At 40.4% G+C, this 27,687-nt stretch overlaps 2 long non-coding RNA genes across 2 annotated transcripts in view; one reads left to right on the plus strand and one right to left on the minus strand.

The window, feature by feature from the left end:
• Positions 1–27,687, plus strand: part of LOC118969215 (uncharacterized) — a 45,751-nt gene that overhangs the window by 7,725 nt on the left and 10,339 nt on the right. The gene's annotated exons all lie outside the window — the stretch shown is intronic.
• The window catches only part of LOC108394480 (uncharacterized), a 33,667-nt gene continuing 23,603 nt past the window's right edge, over positions 17,624–27,687 (minus strand). The window contains exons 7-11 of the long non-coding RNA XR_012126277.1: positions 25,385–25,478; positions 25,139–25,281; positions 24,828–25,051; positions 23,729–24,018; positions 17,624–20,783 (exon numbers count right to left, since the gene is read on the minus strand). This is a non-coding gene — a long non-coding RNA (uncharacterized lncRNA). The remainder of the gene's footprint in view (positions 20,784–23,728; positions 24,019–24,827; positions 25,052–25,138; positions 25,282–25,384; positions 25,479–27,687) is intronic.

A 27,687-nucleotide genomic window follows, 5' to 3' on the forward strand; every position in this document is an offset into this window, starting at 1 on the left:
GGAAAAGACCCAAATGTCCCAACTAGAATTATAACTGATTCATTTGAGAAATAAAATGGGGAGTTTTAAGCACAGTCCATGGGGATTATAAATTATATATATAGGTTGTGTGTTCCTTTATTTAGAATATAGGGGGAGGAAGAACTTTTGTATGGTCAGAGCAATGAGTTTTCAGTTACTAGAAGTTTTCAACCTTACCCTGGACCACTACATAGCAGGGCTGTTGGAGAGGTGAGTCAGGCACTAGAAAATCAGGTCACTAGTTAAGCTTTGAGAGCCTACACAATCCTGAGTGTCTCTGGCATCACGACCTTTCTCTAACGTAAGATACAGAAGTATCCTGAAGAGGAAGAACATAGGTCAGAAATGATCCCAAGAAATTTGGGCAAAGTACCAGGAAGCAGTTAGATGACTGGAGGATGGCATTATCTAGGTTGAATTAGATTTATGGAATTGGAAAAGACTTTGGAGGAAGGCTATCTTGCTTTCAATAAACAGAGAAACTGTATTATTCAAATAGGCTAGACTCTGATGTATTAATGAACAAACTATGAAATCTCAGTGGCTTAACCCAAGAAAAGATTATTGTTCCTTTGTTTAAACTCTTTCATGGATGTTCCTGGTTGGGCATTCTCTCTAAGGGATGACTCGGTGGTAAAGGTTCCTTCCATCTTGTTGCATGGCCCTTCAACACATGGCCTCCAAGGTCAATGGGAGAAGGGAAAGAGTTAAGGGAAGGCATCGAGATACTTTAGACATCAAAGTCCTGACTGTTTCATGTACTGTTTTCATTCACATCCATTAGGCAGAATTAATCACACAGCCAATTTAATTTCAAGAGAGGCTGGGAAACAGAAGATCGGACAGATATCAGTGTGCACCAATAGTTTCTGCCACATTAAGCCAAAACCTAAAGGGGTGCCATGATTTCATTATGACCATTGTGTTAATGTTCACAGAACTAAAGATCAGATTCCAGACAGGATGACCTAGAGGGTTATATGTGGCAGATGATGGTATTTGCGCCTTCCATGGCCTGGTCCTGGGCATCATCCTTTCCTATTCTCCTCACCTGGAGACTAGATCCCCAACAAAACAGAACTGTTTATGGTTCCCCATGTCCACTATAGCTTTGCTCTTACTGCCCCTTACCTATGTGTGAATATCTCCTACTTCCTCACCTAACTTCTCTTTGTCTACTCATTCTTTCCAACTTAACAAATCATCTGTTCTTCCAGGAAGCTTATCCCAATTTTCTGATTCCCCACTCCCCAGATTGGATTAGGTATCCTTCCGTGTTCCCCCACTGTTCTATTCATATCTCTAATATCATGGGTACTAAAGCTTACATTATTATTCATTTATAATTTTATCTTCCCCATTAGATTGTGTACTTCTTATAAGCAAAGGGCATAATTTAAATTTTTAAAAAATCAACATCCAGTAAATCTAACTTTTTTGTGTATAGTTTATGAAGTTTAACAATTATATACATTTATTAGAGTTGAGAGTTTCCTGGTGCTTGGTATACTGATTAATTTGGGACTGTAACATGGACATTTTGAAGATTATGTTATGAGACTCTGGGTCTTATTTAAATGCTATGGAAGGTTGACATTTTTGTTTTAGCAGGCAATTAACCCAGTTGGGTTCAGGCTGCAAGTCTGACCAACCTTCCGTGGGTTGTGGTTTAAGTGTCAGTTCTGGTTTCAAAGCCTTTGCGGTGCTATTCAGATCCATCTGATATAAATGCCACCTAGTGGCCAGTCCGACACCAGGACAGTGACCTCTCCCAGGGCTCCTTTCTGTTATACGCTCTTTATGGTAAGGTCCATGTGTGCACAGCTTGGGAATAAGCCCAAATTTTAAACAATTTGAGTAGCACCCCTCAGCTGCCCCTTCTCTGAGATCTCCCTGGTGCTTTCTGGTTCCCTAAAGTGTTCCTTTTTGATCCTCATCTGCTGTGCATTTACTGTAACTTGCTTGGGGTTGTTGTGGTCAGTCAGCAGAGATGGGTTGGACACCCCTGCCCACCCTAAAATATTTTGGTTTGGAAATTAAGATCATGATGCCATACATGCAACAAGAGGATATGAATAGGCTTATTACTTGTATGATGAAGCTTTCTGCAGAGAGCAGGGAGAGATCCCAAGCTGTCCAAAAATGGCTTAAGAGAGCCTGGAAAAGACTGGCTTGGAGTTTCTGTGGCTGGGGCATGTGGGTGGGGTGAAAGTTCCTGCATGCAGGCTGGAGTCCCATGGTTGGAACCTCCCACCAGTGACAAGCAATAGTTGGGCCTTCCTATCGGGTTTGCTCAGATGTGGGGCAGGAGGGAAAGGGGGAGTGGTGAGGCTTGAAAGCTATCAGTGATCAAACCTCATAAAAAGAATCAGACTCTTCATTACAGTGGCCAAGTAAAGGAAAGACCTAAGAAAAGCAACAGGCATTTGTGCCACTCTCTTGGGCCACGCTTCTTCCATTCAGAGAGGAAGGTTTCTTTCTGTTGGAATTGTAGGTACTTGTGGGCCATCCCAGGCTGGGTCATGTGAAAGATTAAGAAGAAGGAAAGGAAGGAAAAAGAAGAATGGGGGATTTTTCCCTATTTTCTCTGAATGTTAGGATTTTTTCCTGCTCCTCTCATCAGAACTAAGAGGATTCCCCTGGAGTTCTCTCTGCCCTTACCAGTGCTCCCCTCCAGGTTTGGGGCTGCCTTGAGGCCAGCCCAGAGGATACCAAAGTGGAGAAAATGGTAAGCTTACCCCCAGTTTAGAAGTGCTTCAAATTCTTTTCTCTTCTCCAGTCTATCTGCTACTATTCACCAGTTATGGTAAGGACCTGCTCCATGTATTCTATCCAGGTTTTATAGCTGCATTCAGTGGGAGAGACCCGGTTACCCAATCCGTCTCACATGGAACTGGAATCTATCTTATTTCATTTTATTCTCCTTATGAATAAAATAGCCAGGCCATGGGATGACTTAAGAGATGTTCATTGAATAAACGAAATGAATGGATGAATGAATGAACACACTGAAGTCATATGATTAACTTACAAACAACACAAAAATACTCATGTTTCCAAAGAACAAATTTCTGATAACCATGCCCCGAGAGGTTTTTCTCTGTTCTAGCACGGGATAATACATACCGAGATACCATACAGATAGAATCTAGCCTAAGATAATACAATTTTTTTTTCTCTTGGGATCTTTAAGTAAGACAACTATTTCAAAACCATGTAGTGTCCATGTCTCTGGAAAGGGTTTGGAATGCACAGGTTTGAAGGAGCTTTCTTAAACTCTGTTCCTCCCTAGACTGTTCCGGGATTAAAATAAAATAAAATAACATTGGCAAAGCAGTTCTTTGGTCGTACATGTTTACAGTCTAGTTACCTCCAGAACAGGCTGAACTGTATGTATGAAAAGAACACGGTGGAGCTCTGCTGGTCATTCATCTCCTTCTAAATAGTCTGCATATAAATTATTGGATCCATTTACAATCAGAATGCTAGAAACCCCCAAGTATTAGAATAGTAGGCTCTTTTATTTCTGCCTCTTTAATCCTAAACTGCTCTTAGCGGATGAGCCCGACATGAAATTGACTCCAGCCCGTCTTTTCCATTCTTGAATTTGGCTTTGATAGGAACTACTGGACTCAGGGGAACCCCTGTCTACGGACGGGATTCCCAGGAGATTCAGGGAGGGGCTGGTGATTCGTGATACAAATCATCCCAGAGGAACTCTGCTTTCCTTTTAATTTTGTGTCAGTGTGAGGAATTTTGAGAACTGGTGCTGATGAAGACAAAATTCCCATCGTGAGCTAAACAGGATCCCTGACAGAGAGGAGCCATGAGCTTCTGAGAACCGGGATCCGGTTCTCCTTACATCGAGGCCATACCAATGGCAGAGGGCACCCAGCCAAGTAGGGTGCACACTCTTTTAAATGTGTCAGCAACTTGACCCCCTTCTGATGAGCCTTTTTCATTCTGTTGATTCCATAAGAACCAGCTGGTTATCTGCTCGAGTCATCCGATGCCATTTCTCTCTGCGCCTGCTTTTCTCTGCTCCCTTCTTGTTCTCTGTGGGTGCTCCAGCTTTTTGAATGGCTTTTTTCTGTCCCAGTTTATCACTGGTATGAATTACATCCATATCAGGAGTTTTCTCTTATGGCAGGTTTGGCAGCTGGGGGACCTGTTAAAAACCTTCCCTAAGTCAAATCCAGTTCCAAGGAGCTCGGGGAGCCAGCCATTCACACACTTCTGATGCAGTGGTTTTGGTTTTACCTGAGCTTTGTGTTATTTACTGCAACCGGGAAAGTATTTGGTTATTTAAGAATTTTTATCAACATGGGACTAGTCTGGCCACAGAGTCCATGCCCTGCCCCCACGGGCACACTTCCCAGGGCTGGGTGACCTGCTGTGGAACATCCTTCAGGTCAGCTATTATTTAGTTTGTGGTAGCTACTTGAGCAGGGCTCCTGCAGGTGCACTTTGCTCCTCTAAAGACTTGGGTCCCTGTGGGGACCTCCGTGTCCCTACTTCTTTCTAGTTGCTCCCTGGGAGTCTCCTTTCATTTATGTCTGAATTTAGCTAATGGGAAAGAGAGTGAAACTATCTATGTTGGGTGTTGCCTTCCTTCATTCCTCTTTTCCTCCCAAATGCAGAGGAAGACAGATTAGAATCATAGATGCATCCTCACTGCAAGTATTGGGTCCCCAGATTTACTTTCATTTTAGAGAGGGTCTCCTCCCATAAAACCTGCACAAGTAAAGCATGTTTGTTGTAGAAAAACTAGAGGTGATAGACAAAAAGGAAAAAAGTCCAAAAACTTTTTTCTAATACAAAGAGCAGGGTTCCCAGTCACCTCAGTCTTTTTAGCCTTCCTGAGACTCATTTTTATTAACTTTCATCAAGTATTGTCCTTTCCCCTGCATCCAGATGGTGCAGCAAACATTTTTTTTCCCCAAACCAGTTTAAGGAAAGTGTTCGTTCTCCAAAATTAAGACCAAAAGGAACATGCATCCATAATAGAACAAAATAGTTCAATGGACAATGTAAAAATTCTCTTACAAATTGATACTGCTCCTTAGGTCGGCTTCCTCTGACAGCCTTGGCCCTGCGGTCCTTGACCCCTAGGTCAGCGGGTTTGCAGGCAGCTTTCAGAGTTCCCTTCTTAGATCCTCTAACAGGGGTTCCTGGCCGTGCCTGACAAGTCGCCCCCAGCTCTCAGCCCTGTGAGAAGTTTCCTTGCATGTTCTCAACCGGATGTCTCTACAAACACTTTTTCCCATCTTTTGGGCAAGTGTAGCAAACAGAAACCTCAATCCACAAATTCCAGAATGCAGGAAATTCAACACTCTTTGTCTATAAGTGAATTTGTTTTTTACTTCAGATCTTTGTCTATAAGTGAACTTGTTTTTTACTTCAGACCTCCATTTTATCTGATGGTAGGAGTTTAACCTGTCAGTGCTGGGATTTACACACACACACCCCTCCTCTGGGTCACGGTCTATTGGGTGCCGGCGTTCCCTGAGTATGCCTGCTCCTCTCTGGCCTTTGGACAGTGCAGGTCACTGTGACGTCATCCCTGACCCAAGGCTTCTTCAGTTCCAGCTTCCCCTCAGCTCAACTCTTTTCACTAATTTGAGGTGCCGAGGATGAGTCTTCTTTTCCCACACAGTGCTGGGAAATGTGAAAAACTACGAGGTCTGTCGGGGGCACTGCATTACATCTCTGCTCTTCTGGGGTGCAGGGGTGTCCAGGATCTGTTTCAGGCCTGTGTGTGGGCCAGCTACATCATTTGTGGACCTGATACAAAATGAAAATGCAGAGTTGAGTAGGGGTTCGGGAAGTCCCCTCCCTTTCCCGTGGGCCCACAGCACCAACCTTCAGCAGACAGACAGTCCCGAAGGGATGGCACCATTCACCATAGCACAGACTTGGTGGACTGGGGGAGGACAAGGGACCCTTCTGAGGCTTGTGGCACCTGCAGCTTGAGGGGGGAAAGGCAGTGGCCTTGCCTCCCACCCCCGATGCGGAGAGGTGTATAAACTGGAGTCTGACACCCTCTTCCTGTCTCTGCACCTGGGCCCAGGCCCACGCCAGGTGTGGATGGAGACCGCACAACACAGTTCAGGGAGGAAGAGGCCAAGTGGGGCCTGTGGCAGCAGAGAACTGGGGAACAAGTGCAGGGAACCCAGCCCACGAGACAGCAGGGGACAGGACTGCCCTGGAGCCGAGGCTCCAAGTCTTGGGGGTGCACTCCGTCATCCCAGCATACTCCACTCTACAAATCACAGATTCAAAGAGGAAATGACAAAGAATTTCGAGACAGCCACTGCAGAGCATTAAACCTAAGTGCCAAGTCCTTCTGAGGGTGCCCTGTGCAACTGCAGGGGCTGCACGAAACCAACTTGCCTGTGTACCTAGATACTGGAAAGCCATGAAATAGACTTCTTGTTTCTGGTATCACATCATCCCTTGGCACAATGAGAAGAGAACAGTTCTAGCTATTGCCTGGGACAGAGTCAGGGGAGAAGTGTAGGTAGGGGATGTTCCTGGAGAAAGAAAAAAACCCTAAATTTGTATTTCAAAAAAGTTTTCCCACTATACAAGCATCAGGGGGGCCTAGCCCTCATAGACCCCTGGCTGCAGTCCTGCATCTGATTCACAAGTGGGCTCACCCGGGGACCCCCTGGGCCCTCCCACTGTTGTCCAGGTTGCACCTCAAGCTGTAGCCCACGTCTCTGCTGCGGGGTGGGGGTGGGGCTTGACTTCAAAGGCACAGCAGTGTTGATGTTCTATGTCACCTGGCTGATCTCTCTCAGGTTGTATCCTTAAATCTAAACTTGATCTTCAAAGTGTGGTACCCCCCAGACCCGTGGAATCCAAATTACTTGGGAACTTGACAGAAATGCAGATTCTCAGGCCCTGGCCCAGACCCCCTGGAGCTGAAATCCTGGGCATGGGGCTTGCAGTCTGTTCCAACAGTCTCCAGTGATTTAATGCACCATGAGGTTTGAAAGCCACTGCTCTAAATATATTACATGGGAGACATTTTTCAGGATTCTTGTGTAAGCTTTCATTGGCAATCTCATAAAAATATTGTAAATACTGGACCTAGTGCTCAGAGCTGACAGTTCAGAGAATTCTAGAAAGGTTCAGCAATACAAAGTATGTCCTCTAGCCACTTTATGGTTACAATACTTGAAATTCTTGCATTAGAAACGCATTCCTTTGGGATCTTTTTACTCTTCTCTTTTAAAATGTTCTACTCAGTAGGTTCAAATAAAAGTGTCAGTGACATCTGTCATATTCTGCTTACTATGGCCAGGAAGGAAGAAACATCATAGAGAGGGGAGTTAATTGAGCAAAGATAAGTATTGCTTGGGGCTGGCAATTCTAGAGCTTATGAAGTCAGTAGAGTAAGAACATTTATTGGACGTGGGCCCTATAGCCTAATTTAAAAATAAAATAAAGGAGAAAGAATGAAAAAGTGAGTTGAATGGAGAACATGGTAGATAAAACCTTACTAAATATGCTGCCACTTACTACCTAAAATCTTAGTTAAGTTACTTAAACTCAGTTTCTGTAAAATGTGATACAAGATCTTCAAGGCATTATAGCAATTAGGATTTGGTGGCAAGTGACAGAAAATCATATTCAAACTGGTTTAAACCGCTAAAAAAAAAGATAATATATTGGCTTTTGTAATTAAAAGGTCTAGAAATAGTTCTGCCTTCAGAACTGTTTGATCAGTGTTCAAAAGCGGCCACAAGAACCCAGTTGTTCTTCACTTTATTCTCTCTGCAGTTCAGTGTGTTGGCTTCGTTTTCAGACTATGTAGTTTGGCAAGATGGCAGCCCCAGGCTCAGCCAACATGTCTCCATGGTTTAAATCTGGATCTGAGGGCTTGTCTGGAGTCCAGACTCACCCCCAAAATGAGACTAACTGGCTCTGCTTTGCCTCCCCTGAGTTCCGTGCCTCTCCCCGGAGCAGTTACCAGCCACACAGGAGGAACTGGTGCTCCAGGTCATGTGACAAGCCTGGGTCGTACTCTGTCCCTGCCATGGAGGGTGCTCGGGAGGTGCTGTCAATGCCACCAAAACAACAGGGACTGAACATAGGGCAGGGTTGTTCCTTCACAAACACTGGAGGCTGTGACTGGAAATGGGGTAAATGGAGAGGGACTGGCCAAGAAACCACACACATCCACCATGAGGGTCTCAGCGCCAACATGCTGCAATTCCGTGAGGGCCTCCCGTGGCCCGCAGTGCTGGCACAGAAAGTCACATTCAGCAGACTGCCCTCCAAACACAGCACGGTTGGGGCTTGGCGAAGAAGGGATCTTATTTCTATTTAGGATGACTAAACTCATACCCTTTAACAGCCCTGCCTGGAAGGGCTGAACCTCCTGGCACACCAATCCAGCATCTCGTTTCTCTGTAAGGATGCATAAAAAACTCCCTCACTCTTGCCTGCCTCTGCCTCTCTGCCCACCTCCATCTCCCTGTTCACTTCCCTCTGACTTCTGTGCTCACATCTCAGCATGTCTGTCTCTATCCCTTCATCTCTGATCACCTCTGTCTCCTGTCTGGTTTTCTCTGCTCTTTGTCTGTTTTTCTCTCTTCCCATTACTCACTAGCTGTCTCTCTTTCTCTGCTTAGCTCTTTTTGAGTTTCTGTCTCTGTCCTCTTTCTTTCTGGGCTTTTCCCTGTCTCTGTTTCATTCCGTCTATGTTTTATGCTGTCTGTTCTTCCATATCTGTCAGTTTTACTACCTGCCTGTTGCTTCCTGTACTTGGCAATTTCCTTCTTTGTCTGCTTCCCTTTCTTATCTGCCTTTGCCTTTATATTTCTTTTGTACTGAAATAGACAGTTCTCTTTGCTGTAGACAGGACACTAAAATGTTCACGAATAGTGCTCACTCAGTCCATATGTTTCTCAGAAAACAAATGGACAGTTTATAGGGATGGAGGAGAGACCTTGAAGGGAGGGAAGTTTGGAGAGAAAAAGGAAGCATGGATGGGACACCTGAGGCATGGCACTGTGGATAAGGGGCTATTCATGCCGAAAAACACATACAACCTGCATGCGCACACACTCACACACATACGTACATATAAGTCACAAGCCACCTTCCAGCAAGCACCGAGCTTCTCCATCACGATTACAGCTGGGTTTGATTGAAGTTTTCTTTTTCTTTTTCTTTTTTTTTAGTTTCATTTTTCTTAACCAAATAGCTGCTCTCTGGATTCCTAAGCAGTTCGGGTATCTGAAACTGATACACCATCTCAGTGCCACAGCCTGCTGGTTTCCAACAGGGACAGTGAAAGGACTTTGCCATTGTACGCCTCTGTGAGTTCCCCCGCTGGAGCCAGCTCAGCCCTGTTTTCTTTATGGTGGTCACCCAGTCCATCTTCTCGGTGGCTGAACACATCACTGATGCCAAATCAATAGGGCTGACATCAGGCCCTTCCTAACATGAAGCTGCAATTTCCAGTTCAAGAGGGGACATTACTGGGTTTTGAAAAACAGAATGTGGCATTAGAAGGCAATAGCTAGCCAATGGCTTTGTGCCCAGGTTTTATTTCTACTTAAATATAAGAACTTGCTTCACACAGCATCCTGAGGACCCTTCAGCATCCTTCTCACTTTCAGCAGAGTTAATCTCCATTTAATCATGCCTTCGTTTTCAAAAGTCAATGCATTGGCTTCTGTACTAGCATATCCTTTAACTGCAATGATGTAAATGGCAAGATGAGTATCAGGTCATGGAACTTTTTTTTTTTTTTTGCTTTCCAACTTTAATACTTTACTGTTCTATGATGCTAAGCAAATAACCTCTGATTCCTAATTTCCTCATTAGGAAAACCAAGGGTACCAGGTGGCTAGCATGGTGCCTAGTACTTAGTAGGTGCGACATGTGTTCAGTCCTTTAAGATGGTGATGTTCAGCTTTTTTGTCCATTAGAATTTCTTAGGGAGTTTTAAAAACCCTAAAACCTAGACTGTAGATCACCAATAACATAAAAATTTCTGGATCTGAAGCCTGATAGCAGTATTTTAAAAAATTCCTCCTATACATTTCAGCCCCAGGTGATTCCAATGTGCAGCCGAGCCTGACAATCATTGATTTAAGAGGTGTACATTTGTCATGCGCTTATTTTGTGCTTAATAAGGGGTCAAAAGCACCTTTTTAAAAGTGTGTTCGAAGATGCAGAATTTAAATTTGGCCCACAGTCCTCACGAATTAATTTCCCCAATTTCCCAAAATCACCTATTCCTATGAGCTCATCTAAAACGAAGAATGACCCATAAAATATTCTATATTTGGTCAGAGGGTAGTATATGTTAAACATTCTGTTCAACAAGATGTACTGAATATTTTCCAGGTACTGAGAACTGTGCTAAACCAAAAATCTCTATCTTCAAAAATTAATCCATAACCTCAAAAGCCATATCACAAGTAAAAAACAATGCTTTGTAAAACAAAACAAAACAAAATAAAAACTTCCTTCCCTTGGAGGCTGATGCCTTTAAGCCCATACCCTGCCAAGTTAATTTTCTGCCGAATATCAGCTCTCCTGCTGCCTGTAATAAGGGGCTAGAAGAGGAACAGTAGTTGGGAACAGGAAGTTTGCAATGATGTGGGACGTTTACTGGAAATTCTGTGCTAAGAAAATAATTCAGTGGTCAACATTGCTAGCAAAAGCACATTGGGCTGACAAAAAAATGTCAAACAAACTTTGTACTTGGAGGGACACTGTTTTTAATCCAGAAAAATGTATTCTGTGTGTACATTCATGAGTTTCTTCCTCATTTTGATGATACTCTTGACACACACTGGAAATGATATGTGTTTCTGTTTTCCTTTGTTCTGTACTCTGCTTGGTTGTTCCCAGTCTGGAAAAGAGATATAACCTCAGAAAGGAGATGTGTGAAAGGTGATCCATCTTAAGAGCGTCCATCACAAGCGCCTCTTGAATCTGCCTTGCAAGGGATTGCTGCTCATGTACACCATATCCTGTCTGGTTCCTGTGCCTCCACCTTGCTGTCACTCTCTGGATCCCCACTCTCACAGTCTGTGCTTAAGGGAAGATGACTCCAAAGCTTGTTTGCTGTTAGCGGAATCAACTTGTACCATTCTCAAAAGAATTGAAACTGACATGCAGCCTTGACAGACTGCCTAGTGGGAAAAGATTTGGAGCCAGGCCATGGTTCAAGACCTAATTTTATTCTCTCTGTCTATATGATACCAAGCAAGCACATAATCTCTTTGAGCCTTCCTTTCCTCATTTATAAAGTGAGGGATACTAATATTACCTACACTGCAGAATTGTTGCAAAGATTTAGTCAGCTACCCTATAGGCTTACACCATGCTGTACAACTATTTCACATGTGCTATTTTGTAACACTCTAAACCTGTTTTAGTTTGCCTTTCTTTTTAAGTTTGGAAACATTTCACCCCTAACGTGAAAACTTGTAAATGATGACTTGTAAATGAACCAACCAAACTTTTCCTGCAAACTTAAGGCTGCAAACCTCCAGTGCCCACCTTAGTGCAACCCTGTCCCTTCTGAATAGGTAATCCTAAATACTCTAAAAAGAAAGTCAGAGATTTCAGAACATTCTACCTTGTTCTTTTCTCTTTTTTCAGTCTTGGCTTCCCAGGCAAATTTATTACAGAGATCTGGCTCGGCTTCACAGTGAAGTCTAGTGCATTGTAGGGGTAACAAAGGCAGAAACAGTTCTTGTCTTTAAACAAAACTGAAGGAAGGGCAGAGAGCTGGCATCTGGCCACATGAGAGGCCTCCATATGCCCTCCCTCTCTGCCCACACACTGGGGAGCATTGTTCAGAGTTTGAGAGTCAAGACTGCAGCTTGCACTGACATGAGTGTCCACCTAGCTAAGGGGAAAGCTGGCCTTCCGCACAGCAGCCAAGTCGCAGACAGTGCATCCCACTGAAAAAAAAATAAAGCCCAACACAACAACAGCAAGTGGTTTTCCAAATACTCTTTCATGGAGAGGAGTAGAAACTGCAGACAGTATTTCATCATCAGTTATTATAAAACGCTCATGTTGTTCTAAGGAGATAAAAGGTGAGACTCTCTCAGCCCTCCCACCACCACCCACCTTGACTGACCCATCCCTACCTCACCTGTAAAATGGCTCAAATTAGACTTGTATAAATTCCCCAAAGTACCCCTGAAATATGGAGAGGGCAATGCTCTTCATTCTTGTCTTCAATTAAGGAGTCAAGGTAAAACAATAATATTTACTGAGCTCCTAGAACATGTCAAGGCATTTTCACAGGCAGTTTTTAATTTTCATTATGACAATTCATTATAACATTAGGTATTCTTACTCCTATTGATGTGGAAACTGAGGGTCAGAGTGATTAAGAGATTTATTCAGGATCTCATAGCAAATAATTGGTCAAAACAGCATTCTAATAATCTACTCATTCATCCCTTCCATTAGTTCATCTTCCAAAACATGCATGGAGAGAAATATAAGTGTCAACTATCACTGTAGTTCTTTAACTGGAAAAATGGGAAAAATATTGAGCTTATTTAAAAATCAATCAGTCAATCAATCCTGGTTGTTTCCTCCAAAAAAGGAAATATAGAGTGGGAATAAGCCTTAAAAAATGAAGCACTGCTGGTATTTGAAAGTGACCACATTTTTTCCAATAGGTGTCAAAGGGTCAAATTCTAACATTCCATTGAAATCCCCGGGAAGGCTAGAGAATACCACCATTTCTCAAACCATGAGGCCTGTCAAGGAGGAAAAAGACCCCTTGCGTTAGAAACTGAACACAGTCATTCTTTGCTCACAAACATGTGGGGATCAGTTGTGACGTGTCTTAAGCAATTTATTGCCAGTAGCTGAAGTTAGTGAATGATTACTCAAATGTGACAGAGTGTTCTTTATAATATATTTTCTCCTTTTGCTGTACATTTGAAAATTCACATCAACAAAAAGATTTTTTGTTTCTTTTTAACTTATACCATTTTGATTGAAGTATAATTTATATACAGGAAAATGAAAGATCTTTAATACAGTTTGGTGAGTTTCAACAGTTGCATCTATCTGTGTAAACCACACACATCACAACACAGAATACTGCCATAACCCCCCAAATATCCCTCGATGCCCATCCCAGTCAATCCTCACCTGCTCCTACTCCACAGACAACCACTGTTGTCTTTCACTCAGTATAATGGCATTGATGGTCTTCCACATGTTGTGTGTATCAGAAGTTAGTTTTTTTAATTGCTGAGTAGTATTCCATTATATGGACATAGCTATTTTGTTTATTCATTCTACTGGTGGACATTTGAGTTGTTTCTAGTGTGTTGTTATTCTAGTTGTTGAGGCCATGGTTAGGAAAAGAGTAAGGGCAAGGTAAAATTTTGGAAAATCTGATTTCCTTCCTGGAGTATTCTGCTTTATGAGTAAAGCTGCTCTGAACATTCATGCGCAAGTCTTCCCTGTGTCCAGTGTTTTCATTCTTCTGGGTAAATACCTAGGAGTGTATTTGCTTAGTCATAGGATAGAGGCACGTTTAACTTTACAAGAAATTGCTAGACCAATTTTCAAAGTGCTTGTACAATTTTACATTCCCATGAGTAATATATGAAAGTTCTGTTGCCCTATATCCTTGCCAAAATTCAGTGCCATCTGTAGTGGTATCTCATTGTGGCTTCATTTGTGTTTCCTTGGTGATGAAAGATGTTGATTACTCTTTTCATGTGCTTATTCCCATACCTTACCTTGTGGAGTGATTGTTCCAGTCTTTTGCCCACTTTGTTTTTTGATTTAAATATCATATAATCTCAACACCCAGAGATAACCATCTTTAACAGTTTGGAATTTTGCCTATGCATTTACTTTTTTACACAGATATAGTCTTTACAAAATGGGCTCATATTATATAAACTGTCTGTAACCTGTATTTTTCATTTAGCAATTAGTCATGAACATCTTTCCTTATCAATAAATACACTTTGATGTCATCATTTTTTTGGTACATGAATGTTCATGGCAGCTTTATTCACAAAAGTCCAGATAGGAAACAGCCCAAATCACCTGGTAAGTGGATAAACAAAATGCAGTGTATATCTGTACAGTGGAATACTATGCAGCAACAAAAAGGAATGAACTACAGATAAATGCAATATACATTCTGAACCGAAGAAGCCAGACACAAAGTAAAAGTAAATACCAACTAGAGTGAAAATGCAAATATAGTGACCAAAAAAAATTGGGGCTGAGGAATAGAGTACCAAGAGACAAGATGAAACTTTTGATAGTGTGATAATATTCAATATATTGATTGTAAGTAGCTGTAGTTTCACTGGTACATGCAAGAGTCAGAACTCATCGAATTGTACATTTTAAATGGATACCTATTGCAGGCAAATTATAGCCCAATAAAATTGATTTCATCAAGAAAACACTGTGATAGAGTATATGCAGTAGAGGATACAAAGCTGGGCACTAGCAGAAGTGGGGTAGGCAGGCCAACATAATTAAAGAGAGGAGTTCAGTAAGAAGCCTGGAGGCATAGGAAATTTAGATAATAGAGTACATAACAGAGTTTAGGTAGCCGAAAAAAATAATTTAAAGTCAAATTAGGGCTCTTAATTAAACCCCATTCAAGTGGTTTACTCTAAAAAGGCAATTCATTGCCTCATAGCATACAAAAAAAGTTGAAGAACTGGACTCAAAGACTCAAGTAAAGCCAGGACTAAATCTTTAGCTCTGTAACCTCTGATATCACCCTGGGTCGGGCTGGGAGGAGGCTTGGGGTGCCTCATTATAACCTCACAAGGGTAGAGGTCAAGGCTTCCTACTTGGCCTTTGCTGGTGAGGATGGGATCGTGCTTGCAGTTTTTTCTGGAGTGTTTGGCTGAACTAGAGTAATTATTGTATAACAGTTTTCTGTCTTCCTAGGCTGTCCCGTCTGGTCCTTTGGCTAGAGCCAGCAGGCTTTTCCAGGGGAGTGTGTATATGCCCACCCATTGGCATTTCCAGGATGCTGGCCTCTCCAGCATCTAGTCTGGGACATAGGAAGCAAAAAGAAAACTCAGGAACTCTCTACCTTGTTCCTCAGTTCCTGAAGTCCATCCTTAGTCTGTCCTCTCCCCACTTTTCAGAGGCTTTTTCTTTTTTCTTTGTATAGAATATCAGAGTTTTTAGTTGCACCTAGCAGAGGGAGTAAGGAAAAGTATGTCTGTTCCATATTTTGGGAAGTAGAAGTCTTCTTGACTACTTTTTAAAAATTGGTTGTTCATCTTTTTATTATTGAGTCATAGGACTTGTTCATATATTTCTGGATGCAAGTCTTTTGTCAGCTATGTGTGCTGTATTTTTCTATGTGTAGCTTGCTTATTCAATGTCTTAACAGTATCTTTGGACAAACAGAGGTTTTAAATTTTGATAAGTCCATTTTATTATTTTTTTAATGATTAGTGCCTTGTGGATCCTGACAAATATTTACCTATCTCTAAGTTGTAAAAATAACCCCCTCTGTTTTTTTCTAGAAGCTTTATGATTTCAGTTTTTATGATTAAGAGCTACGATTCATCTCAGAAATTAATTTTTGTGTTTGGTTCACAGCTGATTTTTCTTTGCATAAACAGCCAATCATTTCAGCACCATTTGATGACTATTTCTTTTCCCCATTTAGTTTCCTTGGTATGTTGGTAAAAAAAAAGTCAATATATATAGGTTGCTCTTGTTCTGTATTCTAATTCAGTGATCTCTTCGTCAGTCTTTATGCCAACACCATATTGTCTTGATTACCATAACATTATAGCAATCTTTAAATTACATAGTGTATTTCCTCCAACTTTTTTCATTTCCTTTTTTCAGAATTGCTTTATCTCTTTTAGGCCCTTCAAATCTCTATAAAATTTTATAGTCTATTTGTCAATTTCTACAAAAAAGTCTTCTGGCAATCTGACTGGGATTGTGTTAAATCCCCTTAGATCAATTTTTGGAGAATTGACATCTTAAGAAGACACAGGATGTCTTTCCATTTGTCTCCTTTGATTCTTTAAGCAATGTTTTACACTTTTCAGAGTATATATCTTACATGTATCTTATTAAGTCCATACCTGAGTTTTTGGAGTTTTAATGTTATTCTAAATGGGATTATGTTAAACTTACTTTTTCAAATGCTCATTTGCTAATATATAGAAATACAGTTGAGTTTTGTATATTGACCTTGCATCCTGTGTACTTCCTAAATTCACTTAATGGCTCTTGTAGCTTTTGTTAAGTTGTTCCAGATTCTCTATAAACATGATTGTGTCATCTGCAAATGAGGACAGCTTTACTTCTTTTATAGTTTTACTCTTTTTATTTCTCATTCTATTACCCTGTTGAAGACCTCTGGTAAAATCATCTAAGGCCTGTATTAGGCAAGTTAAGAGCAGACATACTTGCCATGACCTTGATCGTAGGGGGAAAATGTTTTAATCTTTCACCATTAAGTATATTGCCAGCTATAGATTTTATAAATAGATATCCTTTATCAGGTTGGAGAAATTTCCTTTTATTCTGTGTTGGCTTAGTTTAATCATGAATGAGTGTTGAATTTTGTGAGATGCTTTTCCTGCATCAGTGGAGACGAACATATGATTTTTCTTCTTTGTTCTGTTTAATTGCATCAATTTGTATTCAAATAAACTAACATTGTATTTCTGGAATAAGTACCATTTGATCACAATGATTATTCTTTTTCTATGTTGTTGGGCCCAGTTTGATGAATTTTGTTCAGGACTTTTCTGTCTACCTTCAAGACAATATTGGTCAGTAGTTATCCTTTTTTGTAATGTCTCTTTCTGGTTTTGATATCAGAGTAATTCTGGTCTCATAAAACAAGTTTGTAAGCGCTCCCTTCCTCTGTTTTCTAAAAACAGCTGTATAAGATTAGTATTATTTCTTTCCTTTTGAGAAAATTCATCAGTAACGTTTTTTTGTATGTATGTAATTTGGTTTCTTTCCCTTCTTTCAAGAATTATATAGTCCTCCCCGCATGTTGTCCAGTGTCTGAAAACAGCTTTTTTAAAAAAAATTAATTTTACCTAGTTTTGTAGTTGTTTATAGTGGGAAGCCTGTTGGGTACCAGTTTATTTTACCATAACTAGAACAGAAGTATCTAGTAAGAAGTTTGCTTAAATTGAGGTTATTATTAGATTATTAGAGTGATTCTAAATTCAATAGATTCAGCATTATCCCATATTGAACCGACCTCAATAGATTATACTAATCTATTTCTACTGAATTGACTCTCCAAATTAATTATTAATATACTTAGTATAATTCAGTATTAGCAAAGCCTGGTACAATGAACAAGAGACTTATATCCACCACTCGATTCAATAATTGCTAACATTACTTTCACTACTTCAATTCTGATATGCTTTCTCATGTGGAATAAAAAGTTATAAAATTATAGGTGGGAATATATATATTTTTTGTATAACCATATGTTCCTGAAGTGTATTTTGCATTTCATCTATTATGCTTACTAACAGCAGATTAAAAGTTTGAAAACCATTGTTTACTTAGATGTTTCAGGATGGTTATTGCTCAAAGGTGCAAACCTCTTCTAATAACAAAAATGTGCACATGATGTGAATATCTTAGCAGAAACGAGGTGTTTCCTAGCGGAGTGTACAAGATCTTTGCTCTTGCATCTGTATCTTCTGCGTGGCTTTGTCCTGCTGCTTCTGCGTGACACACAGGATCCAGGTGAAGAGGGGAATTATTAGGCTCTATCTCTCTGCGTAAGGAACCATGCTGCAAATCCAATACTTTGCTTATAAGGCCTGCTCTGGGCCTACATCTACTTTATTAGACAAACAATCAAATTTCTCCAACTTCCTCTTTGGAATTAAGTAGGAATATAACAAATGACAAAGTAGAATTAAAAACCACTGAGCAGTTGCGGTTCTTGTCTTCACTTAGGTGGGTGAAATAGTTTAACTGAGGCTCACTTCAAGCACCCCACCCCACAACTTTGGACCACCCAGGATCTGAAGGCTGCATCCCACTCCCGGGATTGTCCAAAGGGAGAAGTCCTCAAAACTTGGAGTTACCATGGCTATCCCCATGTGGACTTTGAATAAGGAGTAGACTGGAAGCAAAACAAGACAACAAAAACCTGACAGTGCAGATTGTTACACTGACACCATAATCAAAAGTAATGTTACATCCTTTGAAGGCTCTTCAGTGATATTACCATGCAGAGAATACGTGAGGAGATGATAACTGATTAGCTCTGGGGAAAACTGTTTTTTTAAAAAACACATTATAATATAATGAAATAATTTTTTGTTGTTGATAGCACTCGTGAATTCTGGCATGGGTGAATTTAGCTATAATTACTCTAGGCCTTTTCCTACATACGCCCTATCAAAATTAACCATCAGAGCAATGGAAGGTCAAAACCTTCTTAATCTCTGCCAATAAATTCACAATAAAAAAGATTGATGGTTTATTTAATGCAACAAATTCTAATCCTGTGGTGCTTCAAAATCACCAGGGAGCCTTCAAAGATTCAAATGCCCAGACCTTTCCTCAGATATTTGAGTTTGATTGATATGAATAGAGACTAGTCATCAATATTTTTTCATAGATCTTAAAAGTGAGATAATTCACACACCATAAAATTCACTTCTCGAAGTATATAATTCAGTGGTTTTTCACAAAAAACACATCTCATAAAGTACTGTTATTCAAATATACAAAGAACTCTTAAAATGCTTTAATAATATGGAAACAACCTGATTAAATAATGGGCCAAAGATCTTAACAGACACCCCACCAAAGAAGATAAACAGATGGCAAATAAGCATATGAAGAGATACTCCATATAATAATATGTCATTGGGGAAATGCAAATTAAAACAACAGTGAAATATCACTACACATCTATGGGAATGGCCAGAATCTGGAACACTGACACCACCATACCCTGGTAAAGATACAGAACAGGAACTGTGTCATTCATTGCAAGGGGGAATGCAAAAGGTACAGCCACTTTAGAAGAGAGTTTGCAGTTTCTTAAAAAACTAAATATATTCTTACCATATGGTCCAGCACTCAAGCTCCTTGGTACTGGCCCAAAGGAGTTGAAAATTTAGGTCCAATAAAAACCTGCACATGAATGGTTTTAAAAGCAGCTCACTTCATAACTGTCAAAACTTGGAAGCAACCAAAACATAGATGAATGGATTAATACATTGCGGTACATACAGACATTTCTTTTTAATGTTGGATGGAATATTAATCAGCATTAAAAAGAAATGAGGTATCAAGCTATGAGAAGACATGGGAAGCTTAAATGCATATTGCTAAGTAAAAGAAGCTGATCTGAAAAAGCTAAATACTATGATTCCCATTATATGACATTCTGGAAAAAGCAAAACTCTGGAGATGGTAAAAAGATCAGTGATTGCCAGGGGTTGGAAGGTGGAAGGACAAATGAATAGGCAAAGCACAGAAGGATTTTTAGGGCAGTGAAAATACACTGTATGATGCTATAATGATGGATACCTGTTACATATTTGTCCAAACCCATAGAATTTACAACATCAAGAGCGAACCCTAAACTATGGACTTTGGGTGGTTATGGTGTGCTAATCAATGTAGGTTCATCAATAATAACGAATGTATCTCTGGTGGGAGATGTTGAGAATGGGGGAGGCTGTGCATACATGGAGCAAAGGGTATATGGAAAATCTCTGTACCTTCCTCTTAACTTGGCTGTGAACCCAAACTTGTTCTAAAAAAAAATAAAGTCTTTAAAATAAAATAAAAAAAATTTAAGCTTACTGAGAGAGTGATAATCTTAAATCTGGTCTGATTTTTTAAAATCCCAAACTGATATAATATTTCACTATTATCAGTAAAACATTAATTATAATATGCTTTGCAGTTAATTGAGACTGAGTCCTCTGGTCTAAACTGACTGTCTCTAATTTTTTTTTTGCATGTACCTCCACCACTTAAAAATGTGATCATGAATACACATACACACACACGTGAATATTTATTTTAAAATACATAGAGAACAAATTTTAAAAAGAGATGAAAATATAAATTAAAATTCTAATATCTTCCTGCTCCATCCATATGGACTGTGTTACACAGATCTTGGCATACTTATTTTTCCCTCCAACTTCCAGAAAAAATAAAGCAAGAAGTTATTTAAGGGTCCACCGGGAATGCAGCTTCTGGTCTCAAATCTTTCTCTTTGGTAAAGAACTTTAAAACTACTACAGAGCAGGCCAGTATTTGCTTATGCACATAGTGTACGTTCTGTGGGTGTCAGGAGGACTTCAGGTTCCCTCCAGAAGCTTCCAGATTGGGGGATTTTGACTGCTCCTGGGAACTCTGGAAAGAAGATGAAAATGAGTCAGTATAGAGGCTCGAGCTTCTTTTATTTCTCCCTTTTTTCCCACTGAAGGAATAGCACAGATTTTATGCAGCTTCCATGGTCTTTTCCTTTTGATAAAACACTGCAAGGATGAACCTCTATCAATTATCTATAAAACAAGGTGTGTGTCATAAGATTCTTCACAGAAGTATCCATTTGACTTTCGATCTATTCTGTGCATTGTTGTTTCCATCACTTAAGTCTCCAGTGTAAATTGTATGGAAATCGCAGTCGACCTTGGAGAGGCGTTTACTTCATCCTTGAAATAACTGAAACAACAATGAATCCTTTGCTTTTCCTTCCTTGCTTTTTGAAATCAGGTTTTCTTCTGATTATAAAAGAAATACATGAGATTATAAAATTTTTTGGAAACTACAGAAAGCAAGACTACAAAATTAAAATTTCTTATATTCCTATTAACTAGAGAGAATACCAAGCTGTTTTTCCATAAAAGTAATGCTTTTCAAAATTAGGATCATATTGAGTTTCTCATTTTATCTCATCCTTATTGATTAGTACCTAACCACTATGACTATATTTTCATTTCATAAAATTTTAAAGACTTAATTTTTAAGGACTGCAAACCATTTCACCAAGTGGACATACTATAATCTAACCATTCCTTTATGAGGGGTATTTAGCCTATTTCTAACTCTTTTGTGTGTGCTTTAATTTTTCCCCAGCCTTCTTGAGCAATCACTGACAAATGTAATTATATATATTTAAAGTGTACAATGTGATGATTTGATATGCATGCACATTTTAGAAAAATTGCCAAAAGCAAGATAATTAACACATCCATCACCTCACATAGTTTGCTTTTTTTTTGTACTGAGAATGCTTACGATCTACTTTCAGCAACCTTCAGGTGTATGATACTATATTGTGAAGTACAGTCACCATGCCGTATATTAGATCCTCAAAATTTATTCTTTAACTGAAAGTTTGTATCCTTTGACCTACATCTCCCCAATTTCTAATTTTTAGATATCATTTTTGTAGTGATGAGCATCTTCATATGTATGTGTTTTATTTCATCTCATAGGATTTGCTTAGGATAGATTCCAAGAAGATCATATCTTCCTTAGTAAAGAATTTAAGCATTACTACTATTGATGCTATTATAAAATTGCTTTATAGAGCACATCCACTAATTAAGCTCCTATTAATGATGTATGGAAGTGCATATCACATAACCTAATTACAAGGACTGGGTATTATCTCTAAAACATTTCCTGAGAAGAGTTCACTGGTAAGAGATATGAAAGAGTCTCAGTCATTTGGGAAGTGTTCTGTACCTTGATTTGTGTAGTCTCACTGTATGTGCATGCATGTGCCCAGGCTCATGGCTGTGTGCATGCACATGTGTCAAAATTCATTGATTATTTCATTGAACTTTTTCCAATACATTTATTCTGGAAAAGATACAGAGTTGCTCAAGTTTAGTTTCACTTTATTTTTCAATACCTAAATGTTGTCAAGTTGCATATATTTTCGGAAATGTGTTTTTTTCTCTCAACTTGACGACAGGGAGGACTAGCCCTATGAGTACTCATTAGCCCCCAGCTGTACTTCCTTCTTTCTTGTTTTATGGTGGACTCCGATAGGACCGCACTAGTGTATCAGCAGTCTCCCATTAACGGATATTTAGGTTGTTTTCTAATCACAAGCAATGTTGCAATAAGCGTCTGTCTGCTTGCTTCCTAGGAAGTGGTAGAATATCAGCTGAAATGTTCTGACTTCTCATTGAGTTCCTAACCTGCTTTCAAGGTTTTGGATCATTTTCATATTTTTTCCGTTATTAAACAGTCAAACCATATGGGGACCCACAGTTACCCTGTCAGACTGGAATTGGTTAACACGCAGATTTTGCCTGTTTTCCATATTGGGGAGGATGATTCCTGGAAACCTCATGTGAGTGAGCTGCTGCTGTTTGTTTTTGACCCTGTGCTGTTTGGCTGGGAACAGTCCTGAAGTTGTTCGGCTCCTGCACATCTGAATGCATGACTGTTTCTGAGTCGGGTTGGTTGGTGGTTTTTAAAACCTGGACACAGGCCTCTGTCTTTGGAGGATTCTGTTCTGTGTGCTTGTATACTTCCATACAAGGGCGCCTTATATAAGGAACCATTCATTACACCTCTCAAACGGGCCATAAGCAAGAAGCAGTTTCACTCCAGCCCACTAGCTCTTACTATAAGGCATGGGTCTGAGCTGAAGTCAGTGACAGAAACATTAGTCCTACTCACAGTGCATGGCTTAAATTCTGCTCTGCCATCCAAACTGCCCCAAAACATCCCTCTCTCTCTTCCTGTGGGTATCCTTCCTTTGCTCCTCATTTTGTAGTCCAGTGCTATGTGTATTTGTTATACATCTACCACTCTGGGCAAAGCATAGTCACCTGTACACCCGGACTTATGAGAAAGGATATTGGAAAGGAAATATCCTAATATATCTTTGATTAATGCAGAGTAAATTTCAGCAAAATAAAACTTTAAAATTACCTGCACATTGGAGTTAGATAGTTCTGGGTTCTAATTTTGGCTTTATTTGTTCATAATAAGCAAATATTTACCATCAACCTTAAGACCTTGAGGCAGATCCTCAAACTGGTTGAATCTCAGTTTTCTCATCTCTGAAATGGGTATAATAATATGTATCTCATACAAAACAATATGAGTGTTTGACTGTGTAGTAAGCACTCAAGCAGTGGTAGTGATTATCTTTATGAAAATAATTTGACATGAAATACCACCAGGTGATAAATTTTTCTCTACATTGGTTTAGGCAAATCTCTCACATCATTCTTCTAAGGACCTTCAAGAGGCTGAATTCTCAAAGAATGATTCAATTGGATTCCTTACACTTTCACAACTAATGCAGGGATGTTAATCAAACATCTCAACAAGATCATTAATAATACTCCTAAAAAGAAAGGCCTTACTTAATGCTCCCAAACACTCCATTCCTGATTTGTGGGACTAGGTACAGTCCCTAGATGACAGCCAAAGCGGGTCATGCTACTCTGTCGCTTCAAGCCTGTCAAGTCTGAACCCGTTAGCCTGATTTATGAGATCTCAAGTGATCTGGACTTGCTTCCCTCTTTAGCCCCCCTTGCAATTTCCCTATGTCGACATGCACGCACGTATGTGCATGCATGCACACACATTTGTATTTCACATTCTATTCTGATTTGAGTTCTCTCAACATGTTCTCATCACCTGGCCACTGAACACCCTGTTTTTTTCTGTCTGGTACATACTTTCTTCAACTTACTGCCTAACTTTTACTGGTTCTTTGTGTCTCGTTTTAGATGTCTGTCATTTTCTCTGAGGAACATTCCTTGGCTTCTCCGAGGAACATTCCTTGGCTTCTCCAAGGCTGGAGCAGGTGCGGTTCTGTGGGCTCCCACCACATCCAGTGCTTCACTATGTCCAGCGCACTCCTGTCATTGCCATGGTCAGTTCATTGCCTCTAGTCTTGACTAAACAATAAGCTCTTCGAGTGCAGAAACTGTGCACCATCTCTTATAATAGCACTGCCTCACAGAAGATATCCAATCCATTCTGGAATATATGCACAAGTAGATTGCAGTGGGAAAAGGATGTATACTTTTTTTGGAATTTGGATGACTCACTTTTATTTTTATTTTTATTTATTCTTTAATTAAAGTGTTAATATACAATCTTATGTTAGTTCCAAATGTACATCACAGGGGTTCAACAGTCCCTGTGATCAACTTATATTGTGATTATGGATTATTGTGCCCCTTTAGCCCCAGCCTGCTCCCACTCTGCACCCATCCCAACCCCTCCCCCTTCATATCCACCAGTCACTTCTCAGAGCCTATGAGTCTACTGCTGTTCTGTAAGGATGTATACTTTTCGTAATCTAACCAATTTGTCCAAGCAGAATATTTGCCACAGAAAGTTATGGGAAGTAAGGTCAAGAAATAGGTTCATCCCAGATTTTAGAAGCTCTTGAATTTAAAAACCAAATTAAGAGTTAAATTAAAGGGAGTGATTTTTCCCTTGTGAGCAGTGTAGCACTATTGAAAGTTTTAACTCCGTGAAATGACATGATTAAAATGTTTATTTAGAAATATTAATTTGGTAGTAGAATGAGTGCTTGATAGAGAAAATGAATAAGAGATTGCAGATGAGAGATTAGACTTGGAGCTTCCAATTTCTCACGTGTGAGGAAAAAACCTGAGAAATAGTTGAGAATTGTAATCCTTAAGAAGTTTTGTAAACTTCCTAATGGTGAGAACCAAATCTTATTTCCATTTCTACCCATTTCTCCATCTTATTCTTATTTCTATCCATCTCTTTGTCTCATTCTATTTCTACCCAGTGCAACCAGTACAACAGCTTACATTTCACTGATCCTCGGTACTAGACTAAGTGGATGAATGATGTATATAAAAAAGGACAGATGCATAGGCTTTGGGAAGAAGGACTTGGTAAGACTTGACTGGTTGCCTCTGGAAAGGTGTCAAGTAGCAACTGGTCCTATTCCTAGAAATCAGGGAGACAGGAAGAGGATACAGTTTATGGAAAAGGTGAATCCAGGAATCCACACTTTTTGGTGTATCTTTTCCTAAAAGGGATGAACAAAAAGCATTTCATTCTCATAATATCCTTAAGCCTGAGAAGCAATTCATAATATGCCCACTCTCCTTCTCACCTTTAATGGCAGGAAGAAAGTTGCCAGACTCCTGAATGAGTCACCCACAGTCATAAAGCCAGGGGGGACTGTCCAAAGGACAGAAGACTGACCCCCTCCTTCCATGGTCATCCAGGGCTATGAGCATGCAGTCTCTACTTGCACTAAAAAACAGATCCTGACTTAATAAGAGCTTCGTGACACTCTGGTCATATTACCTGCTCTTCAAATTTCCATTTCGGTTGAAGGAGTTGAAACTCTGATTACCTGTCGTCTGAGTAAGTGGCCATAGCAGACAGGAAATAGATACCGTGCTGCCCTTAGTAGAATCCTCCGGTTGGTTGTTTTCAGGGACTGCTCTCTTGGGTAAAGAAGGGAAACAGGGTAAAAATAGTTAAATTACAACTAAAGGAAAGAGCGCAAGTGAAGCCTAGTGAATGTTGTCCAATTTAGGGTTACGTAAATGGTAAGCACAGTCCAGGCAGGTTTGACCAGGGACTTTTTTTTTCTTTTTTTAAAGGCATAAATATGTTGACTTTCACATGTACCTGGCATGGGGTCTGTGGACATTGCCTGCCAGCTGTGAGACATATGCAGCCCACCCGGACTGCCTCCGAAACTCCTTCCCCACATGTCCTGGCTAGGTCACCCTCGTGTCAGTGAGACTGGCTGCATGTACATGGGCTGGGCCATGGTTATTCATTCACATGTATTTATAGAGTGCCTACTTGCATGACCCTGTGCTAAATTGGAGATGGGAAGGAACCATAAATACCAACATGGGTAAGGCATTCCCTGAGCCTTAAAGGAGCTTACAGTCTACTCAGGCAGTCAGAGTGCATTACCTGAGAAGACAAACAGTGTAGAATTTTAGTTAAGCATTATAAGAAGTGTAGATGTTCCAAGATGCTAGCATTCTAGTGCTTTGCAGTGTGTGGAAAAATCCAGAGGCGGTCTGAATTTGTAGGAAAAAGACAGCTTACTTTTTGTTGGAAAAACGATCTTATGCAGGAGGAAAAAGTTGAGTTGGACTCTTTTGCTCTTATTACTCAGACTTGGCCTGACACTAAGCTAAAAGATGCTGAATGAGTCACTGGCAGATAAAACAATTAAACAACAGATGGCTTGGCTTGCACAACCCAACATCCGGTCTTGAAGTCTTTTCCTCTGAATGGCCAGTTCTGATTTTACATAGCCTCAGCCTATTGTTGCATCTTTTATTGTCTTAAGAATTTAAATTTACTGAATCTACTGTTTTAGGACTGGTCTGAGCTTTTAGCTGTCATGAATAATTAGTCAAAGCCATGAATAATTAACCAGCAAATGGAAGCTACCCCACCCCAGAATTCTGGATTGTCAAGGCACACCAGGAAGGATCCCAGAGGCCTACAGAACATGCTAGATCTGATGGGTGGCCACAGTCTAAGACTCTGAGACCAAAAGGGAGGTCAAAGGTGGCTGGTCCCTCTTCTGGTGCAGAGCCTTGGTAGGGAGAAAATGCTCTGAGGTGGGATACAAAGAGTGTTCTCTGTTCAGTCTCTCCTTCTCTAAGTGGGGAAAGACAATTTTGGATATAGAACTGTATGAAATTGCTCATCTTCTAAATCCAATACAAGCTTTCACATGGTTGTTACAGAACCTGGGAGATCAATCAAGGCCTTTCTACTTAAAGCCTAGGGCAGTTGTTTTAGATAGTGAGAAAGGTCACCCCAGCCAGACAGTGTGGTCAGAGACGGGCAGAGTGAAAGGAGTGGTGTCAGATGCAAGGACGGACCCTCAGACAGGTACCACCAGGCCTCTTGTTCGCCTGCAAATTCCTTTTCACTCAAGCTTCGTCTGCTCTGGAAGCCTTTCCTTCCTGTGTCCTCTCTGAGCCACAGCAGTTCCCTGCGCAAACGTCCATAATGGCGCATCACATGGTAAGGTAATGAGTCATTCACCCATGGGAGTCCCTCCTCAGACGGTGACTTCACAGAGGAAAGAGACTGTCTTAGTCACTTCTCTATTCTCAATGCCTACTACATGCCTGATACACTCCAAGGACTCAATGAACGTTTATTGAAAGACTGAGTCCTTGGGAATAACAGCTGGCAAAGGGGTGGCCTAGGGACATGTTTCTCAAATTGGGATTAACAGAGTCCTAGCGCTCCAGAGCGGTGCCTTGAGCACCCCCTTGGGAATGTGGGGGAGGGTGCTCCCAAGTGCCCCTTCTTCTGTAACTGTCTTTGATCCAAGTAGTTCTGCTTTAATCTGTTTCATGTTGTAGGATCTACATCTGGTTTTGTTTGAAAACTGCTAGAAAAATCCTGTAGGTGGAAGGAGGAAGAGCCTTTGGGACTATACAGTATAGTACCAGCAGGGTATCGTAACAGGATAAAGAGGGGTCAGGTCACTCAGGGGTGTCTGAGCATGATCACAGGCTCAAGACTGATCCTCGGACAGTAGAGAGAAGACCTGCAGGAGAAGGAAAAAGGGGGCCAAAGGCGTCTTCCAAGTTACTTCTCAAGGGCTTCTCCTTTGTCGTTGGCCATGGACCAAACTTCTTATAGCGAACAAGACTCCACTTCCTT

The sequence above is a fragment of the Manis javanica genome, chromosome 16 (genome assembly GCF_040802235.1).
Source record: "Manis javanica isolate MJ-LG chromosome 16, MJ_LKY, whole genome shotgun sequence".
Lineage (NCBI taxonomy): Eukaryota > Metazoa > Chordata > Mammalia > Pholidota > Manidae > Manis > Manis javanica.